Raw genomic sequence first — 17,027 nt, 5'->3', positions numbered from 1 at the left:
ATTATTCAAGTCCCGTTCTTCAAATCAACAAACGCCGTCTAAACGACCCTTTCAAACCAAATCGGGTCAAATACCCATTTTTCAACACGTTTTATAAACGTTTTTCAAATGGTCAGAACACGTCTTAAACCGTTGACTGACCCGTGCCTAAACAGGCCCTTTTCTTTATCATTTTCAAAACCAGGGGAGACCCCCTTGCATCGCCAACAGGCTCGCGCCTCATATGGCCGCCTGGCACAGGGCCTGTTCCCTTTCCAGCATTAGTCTAGGACGATCCCGACTCCGGTTAGCCCGGATATAGGACGGATCAGATGACTATTTGCTCATTCAAAAAACCATATTTGCAAATGCTTTACTAAGACAAATGGATCATGTTATGCACCATAAACCTAATACGGTATTTGGATGTTTAATTTCCGTCTTGCATGCAAATCAATCATTAATCCAACTCGACATATTATACTTGATACTTGGATTAAATCAACCGACTTAGAAAGCTCTCACATGTTAGGTTTAAATTATTGGATGCACATTCATGCATTTAAACCGTTTTATCAACTTTTGCATTCAACCAACCAAGATCGATCAGTAGAGGCCGCTACCACGGGCGGGATTGGGTGTCCGATTAAAGGGCTTCCCAATACGTACCTTCACCTCTTACTCAGAAACTTTGGATAGTGGATGACCTTATCCAGGGCGTACGAGAGTCATTCTAGAGATATGATGCTAAAGAGGGACGATTCCTTATCTTTAGTACCTATGTCAAACAATGCCTTGTGCTTCATTTGACCGAGGTATAAAGTGGATTCGAACGGGTTCCAAACATCCCACAAATGATTGGTGGCGACTCCGAACATCCCTAATTTTTTTCGAGACCCTTGCCGAGATGAAACCGACCGATCTAAAACGATCCGCTCGAAAGCATTTTTACGCCGCCAAGCAAGGCTTTTAAAAGACCGCTGTATGTCCACAGATCGGCTGGGCTTGCAGGTGGGCCATCTCCACAGATTTGGCGACTCCACTGGGGAAAACTAGGACACTTACGTCTTTGTGATCCCTAGATGGTGAGACTCGAACGAGGTCTTGGTTGGAATGCATTAATTGATATTACGGTCACGGTCGGGTTCCTTGTCCGGGCCCACAACCTAACCTTCATCGACCAATTGGATCGTCTCGTCGGCCTGAGTTTTCTCATCCCCGCATTTCGAATCCCGATTGAGTCAAGCATACCATTGACGTCACACATTTTTGTTTCGTCGAAGATCTTTCATCACTTTCGAGCACGAGGCTAGGGCACCCTCCTTACACATTTTGTTTGGATTGGTATCCCTCTCGCAAATCGGGGTTTGATTGCTTGGTGTGTAACCCACCCTTCTAAGCCAAAATCCGTGTCAGCATAATGCATAATATAATGAACTGTGAGTGCTTATGTGCTACTTGATCATAAGTCCTTCCGTGTCATTTTCAAACTTTCAAAAAAATACCCTTTTGCGCCGTTATAATGGCCATTTCAAACCTCGGTCTTTTGCCGACCGTTGCACGCCTTTCTAGGCCGTCGTAATGACGATTTTCAAACTCGGTTTATAACCATTTCAACACGCCTTTCTAGGCCGTCGTAGTGACGATTTTCAAACTCGGTTTTTAAAACCATTTCAACACGCTTTTCTAGGCCGTCGTAATGACGATTTTCAAAACCCGGTTTTTATAACCATTTCAACACGCCTTTCTAGGCCGTCGTAATGACGATTTTCAAACTCGGTTTTCTACAACCATTTCAAATCACGTTTTTGCGCTGTTATAATCGCCGCATCTAGACACGGACTTTAACCCATTTCGCGCCGACAATGGCTCTTTCAAAACCCGAGAAAAGCACACACTCTTTTCTCGAGACACTTTCGAGATCCCGAGGACCATGCACCGTCCCCGAGACCTCTTCAAACATTTCAAACTCGATTTTCAAAACATACAATTTTGAATTTCAAAAACCGTCTGGGGAGGCAATGCATTGTTTTTCGAGTCGATCCAAAATCAAACCGTCTTTTGCAAATAAACTTAAGACAACCCCTTCAACTGACCGACTTGCGGAGATCTCTATCTTCGGAAGCCGTCCACAAAGCGACAAATGAATCTTTTTTAAAATTTCTATTTTCGAAAACTTCAGTCCACCATTCCAATTCCGCCTCGTGTCTATCGAGTCGAAGCAAACGTACTTATGGGTCTTTACTTATGAGTCGTCTCACCACGAGACTCGTCCAATGGCGTTACGCCGCTACGTTGGGCACGTGTCAAAGGTTTTTTTTTTCCGATAAAATGTAAGAATTATATTAAGGATCGGGTAACCAATACATCGGTTTTGGATCGAAATGGGCCTAGCCCATCTAGCAATCCTTACACAAACTTATCAGACAAAACAAAACCAAAAAACGCGGCCTCAACAAAACCTAATAGCAACAAAAATCAGATGCCGTCTCCTCTACTTTCCCTTTTTCATCAACCTTCAGATTCTTACACCCAAATCAACTTTCAATCTTTTAAATCCTTTGATCTCAGAACCGTTTAATGAAAACCAATTGCTCTAATCCATCGCCCATCTCCATCTGATGTTTGAGGACGAAGACCAGAAAATCTTGTTCTTAAATCCTTAATCATCAGCTGTATCACTCTCTCCGGTCTCAAAATCCTTGCCTCAAATTTGCAGGAGTTCCTCTGATGCCAAACCTGATAGATGCATGCATTCACAACCGAGTTAATGAAGTCTTTTCGAAGCTTTTATCCCTGCAGGCTCAGTCTCCATCCCAGAATGTCCTAAGTAGGCAGGCTTTCTCCAATCCATCGACTCAGTCCATCCACAAGTCTTCTACTACAATCACAAGCAAAAATAAGGTGATCTATTGTTTCACTTGACCTGCCACAAAGGTAACAGGTATCCTCTTCACAGCATCCTAAACTTTTAAGTTTTGCATTTGTATTCATGGATTTATGGTGATAGAGCCACGAGATGAAAGCATGTTTAGGCAAAGTTAAGGTTGACCAGACTATATGATTCCAGGGCACGATATTCCTTTTATCCCTGAGAAATTCATACCCTTTAGCAATTGTATATTCCTGACCTTTTTGCGATGTCCACTGGTGTTGACTGTAGTATTCTGCTAGTGTGCTCTTTATCTTACATAATTTTCTCCAATACCAACTAGTATCAATTTTAGGGATATATCCTTACCAGGTTTCATTTTTGATATAGATTTGATTGACCCACCTGACCCATAGATGGTCTGCCTTGGAAGATATCCACCAGACTAGCTTACCCACAACTGCTTTGTTCAAGATTGCGTCATTTTTGAGTCTAAGCCCCCCTTCATTCTTGGGCTTGCACACCTTTTCCCAGGCAACCAGGAGGACCTCATATATTCTGCTCCTCCCTCCCATAGGAAATTTCTGCAAATGCTCTCAATTCGAGTGATTACCCCACTTGGAAGAATAAATATGGTAGCCCAATAGTTATGAAACGTTTTGAGAACTGCCTTTATCAGGACCAAACGACCTGCATATGATAGTTTTCTTGCCCCCAGAGTCCTGATTTTTGTCAGAATTTTATCAATTAAGGGTCTGCAATCTTGGGCATTCAATCTGGTACTCTTAATTGGGACCCCTAAGTACTTGAAAGGGAGTCTCCCCTCCACCATACCTGACCTCTTGAGTATACCAGTTTTAACACTGTCTTTGACCCCATTAAAATATGCATTGGATTTTCCTTTGCTCATTTTAAGCCTAGAAGACTTAGAAAAAGTGGCAAAGGTTCTTAGCAAAATGAGAATAGATTGAGTATCCCCTTTACAAAAAAGGAGTAGGTCATCTGCAAACATCAAATGAGTGAGTCTTAGAGGCTTGCATAGAGGGTGATACCTGAAATTTGGATCCTCTGTAGTATACATTAGAAGTCTGGATAAGTAGTCCATGCATATAGTGAACAACAAGGGAGATAGAGGGCCCCCCTGTCTCAGACCCCTCTGACCTTTGAAGAAACCAAAAATCTCTCCATTTAGGTTTAGGGAGTAGGAGGCTGTTGTTACACATTGATCAATCCATATCCTGAACTGCTTGGGAAACTTCATAGCTTTAAGAAGCTGTCTCAAAAAATCCCATTCTATTGTGTCATAAGCTTTTTGTAGATCCATTTTTAGCAAACACCTAGGAGACACTGCCTTCCTATTGTAAAGCTTGATCAAATCCTGACAAATCAAAATATTTTCCATGATGCTTCTGCCCTGAATAAATCCCCCTTGATTAGGAGCAATAATCTCAGGTAAGACTCCTGCTAGCCTGTTGCAAATAAGCTTAGAGATGCATTTGTAAATAACATTACAACATGCTATGGGCCTATACTGGAGTACAGATTCAGGTCTGGTAACTTTTGGAATTAATGTAACCAAAGTTGCATTGAGTTGTTTTAGCATCTGACCTATGTCAAAAAAATCCTAGATAGCTGCAGTTATATCATCCCCCACTATGTCCCATGAATCTTTGAAGAATTTGCTTGAGTAGCCATCAGGACCTGGTGCTTTGTCATTTGGAATATGGAAAAAGATGTCCTTTATTTCTTCTTTAGTGATGGGAGTCAACAAAACCTGAACATGAGCATCAGTACACAACTTTCCTTCATGCACCACTTTCTGATTAACTTTTGTAACATCTTCCTGGGAACCCAGAAGCATTTCATAATAATCCAAGAAAGCCTTTTGTATACTTTTCTCATCTGTGCATAACTGATTATTATGATCTTTTAGTTGAGCAATGAAATGCTTATTTCTTCTTGCCTTAATCACTCCATGGAAATAAGAAGAGTTCATATCTCCATTCTGGATCCAATGGGCTTTAGCTTTTTGTCTCAAAAAATTAATTTTAGCCTCTTGGAGTACTCTTGAGGCCTGATTAGCCTCATATTCTAGCCTCACTAGTTCCATGTCCCCTGGATTACTCATCAACTCTTTTTGCAGCATAATCAGTTTAGTGTGTGCAATGTCAGCTGTATTTTCAATATCTGAGAAGTGGTCCCTGTTTATCTTCCTCAAAACAGGCTTCAACATTTTGAGCTTCCTAACAACCTTATACATTTTAGTACCATAGACTGAGTTCCTCCAATTAGTTCTTACACACTCCAGAAATCCAGGGGCAGTACTCCATATATTAAAAAATTTGAAAGATCTTTTCCTGGTGCCTAGTGTAGGAGACTCACTCACTAGGCAAGGAGTGTGATCAAACATTCCCTCTGGCAAGAAATTTGCAAAAAAAATTAGGGAAACTATGTATCCATTCTTGATTAACAAGCATTCTGTCTAGCCTACTATAAACCCTAGTTTCAGGTGGCTGCTTGTTATTCCATGTATAATAAGCACCAGTAGCTTTCAGGTCAGTGAGGCCACAAGTATTCAGACAAGCTTGGAAAGGATCAGCTTCAGCATTTGAGACAGGTCCCCCAAGTCTTTCAGTCCCAGTCAAAACACAGTTGAAATCTCCCCCAAAGACCAAGGCCCATTTATAGTACCAGCAATTCTTCTTAAGTTTGTCCAGAGAGATTCCCTTTCTCCAATCCCATTAAATGCATAGATAAAAGTCATATAGAACTGCCTCTGATGTAAGAGGTCCTTTATATGCATATGAATGTATTGGGGATCATATTCCAGGAACTGTATATCTACCATCTGAGGTTGCCAAAGGACCCAGACCCTGCCTCCTCTATGATAGGCATTATTTGTACTAACACTCCAATCCTTAAAAACATTATTCTGAACTTTATTCAAATTACAAGATTTAACTTTTGTTTCAAGTAAACCAAAATAACTAACATTATTATTATGCATAAATTTATTAATAACAGCCTGCTTCCCCTCCCTGTTCATCCCTCTAACGTTCCAAAATCCAAAAATCATGGGTTTAAGTTTAGGGGATCAATACCAGATAAACCATGACTAGCTGTTGGAGTGGTAGTACCACTCAAAACTTCTTTGTATGTTGGAGAATTCTGACCAGAGGAAGACTCTATGTTGGTATGTGGCCTTGATAAGACTCTATGTTGGTATGTGTCAAAGGTTCGGTCAACACCGTCACGTCATAAATCGAGTCAGCACCGAAGTACCACACACGGTCATCCTCGTCTTGTTGAGTCTGATCTTCGTCTCGTCCTTTGTGTTGTCTGCGTTCAGTCTTCGAACCGTGTCGAATTGAGTTGTAATGTGAGCCGTTTTTCTGCCTCAGAGCCATGGCCCCGTCTTCAACTTCGTCTGTCAACAGCAACAACAATGATAACAACAGAGATGTCACGACTGATCAACTAGCCAGCCTGCTCACCGCTCTTAAGGTTACCCTGGATCGTGTCGAGACCCGTATCGACACCCTTGAAAACAAAGAAGCTGGAGAACATAACACTCCACCTCTTACTGAAACTGAGAAGAGGCTAAAGCTCTTGGAAGAACAACTCCTAGCCCGGGGTAACAATATCCATCTTGAGAACAACCGAAGGTTTGAACCTGTTGGGGATCAACTACCTGACAACTTTACCCTGACTGATGTGCCCAAGTTCAAAGGAGTGGAGGACCCGCTCAATCATATCCGTGCCTTCAAAGACTACATGGCCATAAAAGGGGTCAAACAGGAGCTCTTCACCCGGATCTTCCCATCATCCTTGGAACCGATCCCTCGCCAATAGTACTACTCCCTTGACCCGAAGAACCTTACTACCTGGGTTGAGGTCGCGGTTGAATTTGCTAAGCAATACGCTGACAATGTTGAAATCCAAGCCAATACCCGTACCCTTGAGGTCCTAACCCAGAACGACAAGGAGGGATTCACCGAGTTCTTAACCCGTTGGAGGAGGGTAAGTACTCAACTGGTCAGCAAGCCGAGCGAATCAACTTTGGTGGAAAAGTTCGTCAACAATCTCCGCCCAGTGTATGCCAACTTACTAAGGTATCAAAATATTAAGACCTTCCAGGATTTTCAAATTCTGGGGACACGCATTGAAGATGACGTCCGATAAGGTGTCCTAGCCAAGACCACTGGCAAAGGCTACCAGGGATCCACCTCAACCGGATCTGGCCCTTATGGTCAAACGAACAATATCGATGAGGTCAACCTCATTGAACCATCTACCAAGAGAGCCGAGCGCCCCAGAGAGTGTTCACTAATATAAGGTTAACTTATGCAAGTGCCCTGAAGAGGCTCATGGACCAGGGAAAGTTACAACCAATCAGACCCACCCCGGATCCGACCGCTGCTAAGAAATCCCGCTTCTGGAACCCCAATGCCTACTGTCAGTACCATCAAGGAAAAGGGCATGATAGAGAAACCTGCTTCAAACTCAAACACATCATCCAAGACATGATTGAGAAGGGGGAATTGCCTTTACTCCCACCGACTAAGCCAAACAACAAAACAAACCCTCTGGGAATCCACTCTATCTCCAATGATGAGCCAACTCTGGACTGCTCACACCTCATCCTGCCAATTGATGATGAGGTGAACACCTTGGAGAAAGATCCCTCGGACGGGGTATTTGTGTTTAGTGCCGAAACTATGCTCACCATGTTCCAACAGGTTGAGGAAGCCATAGCCAGCCTTTCCGAGAGGATTACCCGACTTGACGATGCCTACCGCCGGCTTATCTTCAATCCTCCACCACCACGCCCGAGAGAGAGTCCCCCGAGCGCCCAAAACTACCCTCACCAGGACGGATTGCTCCCGCGACCATTCTGGCATGCACCTCACAATAAACATCCTCACAATAATCATCCTCAAAATAACCACCCTCACAATAATCAACCCCACAAAAACTACCCTCATGGAAATATCCCTCACAAAAATTACCCACCAAAGAATACCCCTCCAAGGTGCCCTCGAGATCCTGAAATCAATGGCATCTGGAGAGATGATGTTGAAGATGTCTATATTATCCCAGGGAAAGAGAAACGGGCGAAAGAGATCGGTCACCTTACTCGGTCCGGACGCCCCTATCAGAACCCAAACAATTCAGCGGTCGCTCCAACAACAAACAACCAAGTCGTCCCGGAAGTAGACACTCAACCAAGAGCTCCTGAGAATTTAATCCTCAAGCAGCTTCAGAAGGAAAAAGCCGAGATCTCGATCGGGCAACTTATCGCGACATCCTTTGAGCATCGACAGGCTTTGCTACAGGCCTTGGGAAAATTGACTGTGCCCTCCACCTCTTCCCCTTAAGAAATAGTGGCACATATGACGAGGGACGCCCCTGACTTGAACAACCCAGTCGTCTTCTCTGACGAAGATATCCCTCCCTTCGGAGCCAATCATAACCTTGCCCTGTACATTACTGTACAATATCTCAAGAAGAATGTACCCATGGTCCTTGTAGATGACGGATCCGCGGTAAATGTCATTCCCCTCAAGACTGCTCACAAGCTGGGCATTAAGGAAGCTAATTTGGTCCCAACAAATCAAGGAGCACGCGCCTACGGCGGCACTCATCCCAAGGTCGCGGGGCTCATCACTCTAACTGTCGCAACCGGACCACTAGAAAGGCAAACCAGTTTTCAGGTGGTCGACATCGACGCCTCCTTCAATATGCTCCTGGGACGTCCCTGGATTCACGCCGTCAAGGCAGTTACCTCAACTCTCCACCAGAAGATCAGGGTCCCCTTCAACGGGAAAACAATCATAATTCCTGCTTCCCCGATCAAAGCTGTCATGAGAAAGGGAATAGCCTCCCAGACCGTTGAGGAAGATGTCAATGAAATGTGGGGATTCCAAGCTGTGAATGCCATAACTGATGAATAAACACTCTTTGATTGTGACCCGTTTACCAACCTCACAGTCAACCGCATCATGATGCGCCAGGGTTACTTCCTGGGTTTTCCCCTCAATCCACTGAAGAGCACCTTACCTCCCTTGAAACAGGCTAAGGTCCCCAACATCCCCTTCGGACTGGGATATGAACCTATCGATGAAGATATCCAGGAGATGAACCTCCTAGTTCGAAAACGCAAGAAGCACGGAGTTATCCTCCGTCCCTATCATCTGACCCTTAATGGATACTTTGTTCCCGAGGGAGAGTCCGAGCTCTACCATGGCTTTCCAGAGCCGATCTATGACTCTGTAGCCAAGGCCAGGTACCCGGGTGTGGAAGTCTTCCAGGACTGCTACTTCATCCTCGAAAACGCCGAAGCTGCATCAACTGAGTCTAAGCCGTCGTCATACCTCGATGGACGAGCTGTCACCCTCCTCTTTGGAGAGGATAACATTAAGCATCTCGGCTTTGAGGACATCATCAACATCGCCCTGAAGGACAACCGATTTGACCCAACTGCCTTGATCTCCGACACTGACCCGGAGAAAGCTACACAATGCTGGAGGAAAACCGTCAATTGGACCGATCGCCAAGGCCGCATTCTCAAGATCACAACTGGAGAAGGCCCTATGTTCAAAGAGGGAAGTGGAGAAGAATCTGAATCTGAGTCTGAGTCGGGGTCAGAGTCTGTCATAGCTCCTAACACTTCCGATGTCCCAGTCAAGGTCCCCTTCCCGCTGTTTTATCACAAGGTCGTGGCTGATTCAGAGGCTGAGTCTACTAGGGTCACCCCCACTCCCATGAAAGGTGACAACCTGGAGCCTGTTCCAGAGGCCACCTCCTCTGCTGCGCCGCCTCTGGCTGACCATGAGATGTCTGTCCTCTCCGAGGTTTTCGCTCGTGTCAACTTAATGAACGCTAAGTTTGCTTATGACTCGTCTCAATTTAACTACAATGCAATTCTGAATGACTATGAGGAATTTGACTTGAGTGACTACCCACCTCACCTAGCCAAAGAACTTGACAAACGGGAAACCAGAACCCCCATTATTGAGGGGACCGAACCTATTAACGTAGGAACCGACAACACACCTCAAGAACTTAGGATATGGACAACCCTGGACCCCTCGGAAAGACAATAGTTCATTGACCTCCTCCACGAATACAAGGATGTATTCACCTGGTCCTACAGAGACATGCCTGGGATTGACAGGGAAATTGCAGAGCACCGGATACCCATTAAGCCCGGGGCTAAACCTGTGAAGCAGAAGCTGCGCCGGATGCGTCCTGAATGGGCCCTAAAAATCAAGGAAGAAGTAGACAAACAATTCAAGGCTGGTTTCATCAAAGTGTCTGAATACTCTAACTTGGTGGCCAACATTGTTCCTGTACTGAAGAAAGACGGGAGAATTCCGGTTTGCGTCGACTTCAGGGATCTGAACAAGGCGAGTCCAAAGGACGACTTCCCTTTGCCACATGTTGACATTCTGGTGGACAACACCGTCGAACATGCTCTCCTATCATTCATGGACGGGTATGCCGGGTACAACCAGGTTAAAATGGCTGAGGAAGACATGCACAAAACTGCATTCACTACACAGTGGGGTACATATTGCTACACAGTCATGCCTTTCGGTCTCATCAACGCCGGGGCTACCTATCAAAGAACCGCTACCACTCTCCTACATGATATGATGCACAAGGAGGTAGAGGTATATGTCGACGACATGATTGTCAAGTCAAGAGAACGGGATGGCCACATCAACACCCTTCGAAAATTCTTCGCTCGTCTGCGGAAATATAACATGAGACTAAATCCTCAGAAGTGTGCATTCGGGGTCACCTCCGGAAAACTCTTGGGATATGTCGTCAGCAAAAGAGGCATTGAGATTAATCCAACCAAAATAAAAGCCCTTCAGCAAATGCCTCGGCCTAGGAACGAGAAGGAGATTCGGGGATTTCTCGGTCAGGTCCAATACATCAGCCGCTTCATTGCCAAGCTCAGCATGATTTGTGAACCAATATTAAAGAAAGTTCGCGCCTCCGATCACACCGATTGGGACGACGACTGTCAAAAGGCCTTCGACAGGATAAAGGAAATCCTATCCAAACCTCCTGTCCTCATGCCACCTCAACCGGGGATCCCTCTATCCCTATACCTGACTGTCACAGAGACAGCCATGGGAGCTATGCTAGCACAAACAGTTGACGGCGAAGAACGAGCCATCTATTACATCAGCAAAAAGTTCATTGAGTACGAGACAAGGTACACCCAACTGGAAAAAACATGCCTTGCCCTAGTATGGTCAACAAAGAAGCTGCGACATTACATGCTCAGCTACACGATCCACATCTACTCCAAGATAGACCCAATCAAATATATCTTCGAAAAATCCGTACTAAACGGAAGGTTGTCTAGGTGGACACTCATGATGTCCGAGTTTGATCTCAAATTTGTACCCCTCAAAGTTATTAAGGGAAGTGCAGTCGCCGATTTCCTGGCAGAAAATCTCATCAACGAGGATCCAACGACCGACACATGGTCACTTCCTGACGAAAACATCCTCTGTACCGATTCCGACGCATGGGACCTATACTTTGATGATGCATCTAATCCGAGAGGCTTCGGGGTAGGAATCCTTCTAATATCGCCAGAGGGGGAACATGTTACGATCTCGGTCAAACTAGACTTCGCGGTCACCAACAATGCCGCTGAATATGAGGTATGTCTCATCGGCCTGCAAGCAGCCATCACACTTGGCATCAAAAGACTGAGGGTCCACGGCGATTCCTCGCCCATCATCAATCAGGTGTCCGGATCATGGAAAATCCAAAGTGACAGTTTAGCTCCCTACCGAGCGAGAATCAATCAAGAGACCGAGTTCTTCGACCAAGTCGTCTACTTCCACTTGCCACGAGAGGAAAATCAATTTGCTGATGCCATGGCAAAACTTGTCGCACTCGTCAACATACCTGACGACATGACGTCGATGCCCTTATGTGTCGAGAGAAGGAGCGAGCCAGCTCACATTTGTTCCATCAACGATGACGAGGAAAGCCATGATGAACCTTGGTACCAAGCCATCCTCAACTACAAAACCAAAAATGAATTCCTTCCTAGCTCTGACCAAAGAGGACAAAGAGCCGTCCGTTTACTTGCATCACAATTCGTGATAAGCCAAAATCAACTATACAAAAGAACACCCCAAGGGATTCTCCTCCTTTGCATTGACCATCAGAAAGCCAAAAAAGTCACGGGAGAGGTCCACGACGGAGAATGTGGCCCTCACATGAGCGCATTGATACTTACCCGAAAAATCATGCGGCTAGGTTACCACTGGACCACCATGGAAGCCGATTGCCGTAACTACGTCAAACATTGCCACAATTGCCAAATCTTCGCCAACATACAACATATACCACCATCCCTTTTATACACCATGACGTCACCCTGGCCTTTCTCGACCTGGGGCATCGACATCATCAGGAAAGTTAACCCGGTGGGCACCAAGGGACATTGTTTCGTCCTCGTCGCCATCGGCTACTTCACCAAATGGGTGGAAGCACAGTCATATGCAATCTCGACTGCCAAACAAGTGGCCAAGTTCATCCAAAACAACATCATCTGCAGATATGGGGTACCCCATGAAATCATCAGCGATCAAGGCTCTCACTTCCGGGGGAAAACTCAGGCCTTGCTGGACAAATACAAGATCAAATGACATCGATCATCCCCTTACCGTCCCCAAACCAACGGAGCGGTGGTGGCAGCTAACGAAACTCTTGTCTCCATTATCAAGAAAATGCAAGACAACTACCGCGATTGGCCGAGCAAACTCCCATTCGCACTCTGGGGATACCGAACCTCCATTCGAACACCAACAGGCGCCACACCCTTCTACCTAGCATACGGTATGTAGGCGGTTCAACCGGTAGAGTTAGAGGTCCCTTCTCTACGCATCCTGCTGGAGAGTCAAGTCCCTGAGGTGGAATGGACCCGTCGAAGGTACGAGCAACTCACTCTTCTAGACGAACGGCGACTCAACGCCTTGCACAACGTCCAGCTATACCAACGACGTATACAACGGACATTCAACAAGAGGGTTAAACCCAGGAACATCCAAGAAGGTGACTTGTGAGGGAAATATCGGCATACTTCCTCTATATATTTTAGGATTATAACGAAATTAGAATAATGAAAACTAGTCATAAATGAAATTGCATAAACAAAATAGTATAGATTAAGAATCAACCTTTGGTCCTAGAAAATATGGCCTAAGAACAAATATCGAATTGATATTCTCCTAATTGTTGCACCCAAGATGCTCCGAGAAATGCCTCTCAATTTGCTAGAATGAGATCCCCAAATTCACTAATTAATTTTAGGGTTTTTGTGTTTTTGATGAGAGAGTTGTTAAGAAAAATTAGGTTAAAAAGGAATAGAATAAAAATGATCTCCTACCTCCCCTTTAAACCGTGTAAAGGGAGTGAATTAGGGAAGATATTTTTTTTTTCCTCTTTTTCCTCTTTTTCGGTTTTTCCACCTACCAAAAATAAGGAGATTAAATCTTCTTATTTTGATAGTTTACAAAATGTATATAAAGTGTATTATTTATAAATTGTCATTTATTTTATTCCGTATTAATAAGTCTACACACAACAGCTTGCAATCGATTTATTAATACCGGTCTGTAATAATTTATTATGACAATCTCGTATAATATATACTTTAACTATAAATATCGCATATTTATAATTAGCTAATTAAATATAACCGATTACGTTTAATTACGAATTAACATCTTAATTCGTTCAAGCTAACATTATATACATTAATTAAATATAACATCTTATATCCAATTTACGAATTAACAGTTAATTCGTCTCAGCTAAAATTATTTAATTGTATTAAATAATCGTCTCATCATCACATTGACTAACTGTTTAGTCAAATACATGGACTAACCTTTTAGTAATATAAGGCATCAATGTGATTACATTTCCATAATCACATCTCTCAAACACATCCTTTCGGTGTGACTTTTAGGGACCAGTTGATCACCGCCATCAGTATGATAATAACGTCAAACTTTCTAGTAAGCCAACCGTTATTAAGTAATCGTTAATCAACTGATAAAATACTAAGTATACCCTTATGAACCTATAATAGATTTATAAATGTTATCACACTAATTATGGAGGACACAAGCTCCAACAACTTGGTCCTCAAGTCGGTCCGAGCACCACTACCCGTCGATCCGAGGGGAAAATTCAAACCCAACTGGGCCGGGCCATACCTGGTCAAGAAAATACTTTCGGGGGGCGCAGTGAGACTGAGTGACCTAGATGGGGAGGATTTTACAAACCCGACCAACCTAGACCAACTCAAGAGATACTACCCTTGAACCACAACAACCCACGATCCAAACCTAGTTTTACAACTAGCGTCCACCTTATCCCTTTTCAAGTCAAGTTCCTCAGACGCGTTCTGATTTGAAATTGCATGTTTTATCGAGTCTAAGTTGCGGCACATTGCCCGTTTCGAATGTCCTTTGATCTGTCAAAGGCAACATCCATTTGCACTAAAACAAACAAAAACCCCTGAACTACGAGCATGGTTTGATTTAACCTCTTCAGGTGGATACGTAGGCAGTCCCTCTTATACATGAGGGATACAACCGCAAAACCCAATCAAAATTTACAAAACATTTTGAACTACGATCATGGTTTGATTTCACCTTTTCAGGTGGATACGTAGGCAGTCCTTTCGTACACAAGAAGGATACAACCATCCCCATAATAAAAAAACATCACCCACTTCAACTTTGAAAAAAAAAAGAGAAAGGGGAAAACCATTCCCTTTCCCACAAAAATACAAAAAGAAGCATTCCTCCCTTCCTACAAAAATCCCACTTTCCGAAATGCAAACGTTTAGGATGATTCAAATCGAATTGCCTTTACAAAATGGATGGAAGAAACAAGCATTCACAATTTTTGACACAAGCAATCCTCTTATTTAATTACTAATGGGAGGGATTACAACTTCAACAACAAATAAAGTTCGACGAGTCTACAACTTGTCAAAGCTAAGGTGTCAACTAAAACACCTCACATAATAAAACTAGCACAAAACACACAATAACTAGCTAGTACAACATAATAAAAACTCACAACACTAATACAACATAATAATAAAATGGGTAATGGAGGTCTTCACTCTTCCATTCTACCCTTGCCTTTTCCCCCGGGGTACATCTTCCCCTTATTCTTCTTGTTGGCCCACCTAGCATGGATTTCCTCCCCGGAACGGATCCTCAACGGATCTAAGACGGCGATGGCCTCCGGTCTAGCACAAGACCCCATGTTCGACCCGAAACGAGCCAATGCACGGCCCACGATGTTCTTGGGACCCGAGCTTCTCCTCTTTGGTGGCCTTATCACATTCGGACTAGCTCCATCAACATACTCCTCAAAGAAGGCACGGTTGGCCTTGCCAACCTCTCGATACTTCAAGTCGACGACCTCGTTCTTACGAAATTTGGACCTCTCTTCCAAGGACGGAGCACGTCACCACTTGACATAAGCGGGAGTCACCCATGTCGTGGCAACGGGGTCCGGTACCTCCCAAAGCGGCCGAGTGGCCCACCATCTTTCGAAGACCTCCACAAGGTCAGAGTTCCGGAAAACATTCTCTTGGACAAGGGTATCTTGAGCGGGCACCTTTTGTTGACGCCCCATTTGCCTCACGAGCCGTTCGGGATAAATGAAGGTTGCAACCTTCAAACCCACCATCATCAAAGAACGAGGACTAGCACCCGAAGCGGGCAACCCCGTGAAGGACCTCAAGTGCCACCATGGCACCACCCAACGGATGTGAGGACCACCCTCCTCCGCCAATATTGCGGCCCAATAAGCCTCGGTAGAAGCAAAACTATCCGAGTACAATTTCTTCCTCATGGTGAGGTGACGGAAGGAATAAGAAGAAGAATCAACCGGAGGCTCTGCATACCTTAGCCTCTCCAATAGCCACACTTGGAGGATCCTTGGGGATCCGAATGAGGGAGCTTCTCCATAAGAGCCTTCCTTATCCAAAGCTTGGATGATCTCTCCAAGCACCAACCACGATGGATCTCTACCATGCTCCATTTGTTCAACCACATGAACAAGGGTCATGCTACCATACCATTTCGGCCCCTCCTTCTTCAAAGCATCAACAAAGAGGTATACATGGACAAGGCAAAAGGCAAGAGTCCTTCTCCTAGCCACCTCCGAAACATTGGCATTTAATCGGTTTGAAAAGATGTTGATAAGAGCCAACATGTCCACACCATGTGGAGCAAGAAGGAAGTTGATTTGACTTGTCGACAAACCCAACATGGAACGAAATTTCTCCTTGTAGCACAACCGAGTCAGAGGAAGCACCGGAACACAACCCGGCCACCCACCAATGGCTCCAACTTCTTCGGCAAGAGGACAAATTTCACCTTTCGGGAAAACGAAAACATGGTGTTTCGAATCCCAAAACCGAGAGCATGCTTCGAGAAATGAGGATTGCACCTTGACTTGATGGAGCACTAAGAATTGACCAACTTCCATGCAAATGAGTTGATACTTATCGGGAGGCGACAAATCTCGGCACCATTGTCGCAACGCATTCTCAAAGGCATCCATGAAATATTTTTGTGGAAGAAGAAGAAGAGGTTTTATAGAGATGTTTTTGTGTTTCGGATGATGAAACAATGAAGATCAAACATCACTATTTAGACAAAACGATCAGCGCATTTTTCAGAAAAAGGGGAGAGCAATTTAGCTACTCATACTAAGGGTGATAACAATAATAAAACCGATAAAATAAACAGAAGAATTCATGCTTGAAATAATAGAACAAACAATTAACATAAACGATGAATCGGTTTTGGGAAACTAACTATCAATTCTATCCTACAAAACGATAATAAAGCAAACTGAATTATTAGCAGAAGAATACCGATTGGAATTGCAGCAAGAGATCCAGAAATCGAATGCGAGAGTAATTGTACGAAATAGTCTTAAAAACCCTAACTGTTGAATGTTTGAAAACAAACTAAAGAACTAGTAAAAACTGGATGAATCATCTGATGTTCTAGGTTACGTTATATAGAAAATATACTTAAGACTTATTATCAAAACCTAAACACAATGGGCTTGCGTTTCCTCGATCTTTTAATTCTCG

The sequence above is a fragment of the Silene latifolia genome, chromosome 7 (assembly GCF_048544455.1).
Source record: "Silene latifolia isolate original U9 population chromosome 7, ASM4854445v1, whole genome shotgun sequence".
Classification (NCBI taxonomy): Eukaryota; Viridiplantae; Streptophyta; class Magnoliopsida; order Caryophyllales; family Caryophyllaceae; genus Silene; species Silene latifolia.
Note: the sequence above shows the minus strand (reverse complement) of the source record.